The sequence below is a fragment of the Temnothorax nylanderi genome, unplaced genomic scaffold (genome assembly GCF_030848795.1).
Source record: "Temnothorax nylanderi isolate EJ_2023f unplaced genomic scaffold, tnyl_v1.0 TNYL_tig0262_pilon, whole genome shotgun sequence".
Classification (NCBI taxonomy): Eukaryota; Metazoa; Arthropoda; class Insecta; order Hymenoptera; family Formicidae; genus Temnothorax; species Temnothorax nylanderi.
Genome location: NW_027249324.1, coordinates 179,021 through 182,041, shown reverse-complemented (window position 1 = coordinate 182,041; position 3,021 = coordinate 179,021). Strand labels below are relative to the sequence as shown.

The following is a 3,021-nucleotide window of genomic DNA, read 5'->3' as shown; positions in this document are numbered from 1 at the left end:
TATTTCTTACATCGCCATTATTAAATAATTAAATAAAACATTCTTTTATATAAGTTATTCCAAATATGAGGTATATTAAATTTATAATTCTCCTGTGTTCCTTCGTTTAGAAAGGCCAATCTACATTTGACTTTGTAATTTCATTTGTGTCGCGAAACTTTGGTCCGCAGAGATCACCGATCGCGCAGTACTTGCAAATATTTGCATCTAATGCTTTACCCTTTACCCAGCTGCTTTCCCTTGCCTTCTACTGGAATAATTGTCATGCTTTTGCATCGCTGTACTGACTTTATAGTTTGTCATAGAATAAGCATATATATAGGGGAGACCGGGGCTAGAGAAGTCACACGGGTAAGTTGTCACAAAGCTTATATCTCACTTAATAGATTGAGTGAAATATTCTTCTTTATAGTGTAGGTTGCTCCTATCGTGTTAGTCGGATGTACGAAATAGCTCGTTTATAAAACATCGCATGTGATATTTACGAGCACTTTTTAAAAATTGGAGGTTGTTGTAACGAACAGCGCGTAATATTGTCGCTTGTTCGTTTCGCGAGCGCACATACCGTTGATAAGGTCGACATCATTAAACAAAAGGTACATTAATGATAGTATAAGGTATCGCATTATAGTTAAAGTATTATAATATAGGTCATAAGTATAAATATATATATATATATATATTATTGATATTATAAGTATCGCACTATAGTTGCAGAATAATATAATGGAAGGAACGCGGAAATAACTAAACAGCATATATTTTGATTAGTTCGTTTATTAAGCGTGCTACATCCATCAAATGTACCGGCACACGTCGCTCTCGGAAAATCACGCGATTTTCGCGTGACGCTCTCACGTATCCGCGTGGACCATAGTCCCTTACCCCGGGACCCCACCGAACTGGGGGTATAAATACAGGCCCCGCGGGCCGGATACTTCTGTTCTGTTTCGACTTTTCGGGATTCACATGCGGTTCCGACATTATCTGAGAGCAACGTGAGCTGATTTCGAACTTAGTCGCGAGCGCGTTTCTTGTGATCGAACTTAGCCGCGAGCGCGTTTCTTGTGATCGAACTTAGCCGCGAGCGCGTTAACTGTGATCGAACTTAGCCGCGAACACGTATCTTGCGATCGGACTTAGCCGCGAACACGTATCTTACGATCGAACTCGCAGCACGCTCCGTTGTCGATGTGACCGCGATCCTACCTGTAAAAAGAAATCAAAGTGTGTTTTACAATAAATTGGTTTCAACGTATTAGCCAATAATTTCATTCTACTTACCTCCTGACTTTGAACCCGACTCTTCCAGTCGATGCGCGCCTCCCTCAGGGCGTTCTCGATAGATCCTCGAGCTGATGCGCGCCTCTCCCAGGGCGTTCTCGCGAAGTCCTTACTTAGATGCGCGCCTCTCGCAGGGCGTTCTCTGATTTCCGCTGATCTTTCCTCGTTCCTGCTATTGTAAAATAAAGTTTGATTAGGAATATCGACAAATCGAGCATTTAATTACCCGTTACCCCTAAGGACTACACACACATTTACACACGGCCACAAGGACATAAGCACACAGGATTTCGTAGGATATAAGCAAGGAGAAGGGCGACATACACACTTTAACCGGAATCAGAATAATAATAAGCAATAATCATAAGGTAAGTCGATCGTCACCAATGGTGCGCTCGAGGCGTTCCGGACAGGCCCACCAGCTGAAAAGGCTTCGGCGCGCCTATCATACGGCCGGTGAATTCGATCCCAGCATATTCAATGATTTTCCGTCACACCCGGTAACATCCGAGTCTCACGCCAATGTTCAAGACGGCTCCGAATCGCGACCACCGTCTCCGGCTGCCAAACAATATCCGAAACCTAGAATCACTCGAGTAGAATCATTAACCCAGAAAATTCGACTCATCCTCCGCGAGTGTAGCGCGACACGAAACGCCAACGAAAATTGAAATAACAGACTCCTACTTACCTGCGAGTTCCGCTTAAGAATCCCCATCGGTTTACACATTTCGGTGCACTCAAACCCACTCCGACGTCCCTATTTCACCCCGGACCTGACAACTGGTGACAGCGGTGGGATGTCAAGACATTCCTGATATACCACGGATGTTTTGGCATCGCACTTTAATGAAAAGCATATTTCTTTTTTTTTGTGTGTGCCTTAAAGAAAAATTATATTTGATATATATATATATATGTAATATGATGCATTCTAGTGTAAAGGATAATATACTACAAACTAACAGTGAGCCCTGTCGAAATTGACAAAATCGGTGCGACAGGTAGTGACACCTCGGTTGTTATATCCCCGTATACCAAGTATAAATTTGAATACAATCTTGATTCAAATAACTAATGTTTCCTTGAGGAGGTACAATATCGTAGAGTCAGAATCCATTGTAACTAAGTATCAACACACAAAAAAAAGGGGAGAAAACGAAAAGATAACAGAGGGCGTAACAACTGGTGTGTTCATGGGGCGTACAAGAAATTTAATAAGGAATATGAAATATGTTTCCATTGAATATTAATTTTTAATTATAAATATTTAAGGCGCACGATCTATATAATATATATGATGAATTATGTCGAGATTAATGGTGATCAATGAATATGATACTTGAATGATAAAAATAAAGGGATAATTTCCGTAAGGAACTTAACGTTATGATGCATATATATATATATATATGTCTCGCAATAATCGATAGAGTAACAACAGAAATATATGGATTATGCACCACGTAGGCAATATAAAGGCCAATACACGCGGATAAAATTTTGATAAGGAAAACCTTTGCTAGTCTGCAGCTCTTTTGTTAAGGCTATTATCTTAAAAATTTTTTGTTGTTGTTTTGAAGTAATATAATCATTTACGGGTCAAAATGGATCCTTCAGACGACCCTTCTTCTAAACCTACTGATAATAAGCACCTACAAAGTGAAGACGAAAGGAAGGTTAATTATGAAAAAGCCATTAAACACGTTCAAGAAAAAGAAAGAGAACTTACCCAGC

At 40.2% G+C, this 3,021-nt stretch overlaps 1 long non-coding RNA gene across 2 annotated transcripts; it reads right to left on the bottom strand.

Moving 5' to 3' along the window:
* Positions 1-759: 759 nt before the first annotated feature.
* On the bottom strand, positions 760-2,050 carry LOC139780091 (uncharacterized). 2 transcript variants are annotated; one of them, XR_011720112.1, is made up of 3 exons: positions 1,669-2,050; positions 1,285-1,456; positions 760-1,209 (listed from the first exon to the last, which is right to left on the bottom strand). It is a non-coding gene; the product is annotated as an uncharacterized lncRNA (long non-coding RNA). The 2 variants fall into 2 exon arrangements; XR_011720113.1 differs by having other exon boundaries at positions 1,285-1,453.
* Between the last annotated feature and the right edge of the window lie 971 nt (positions 2,051-3,021).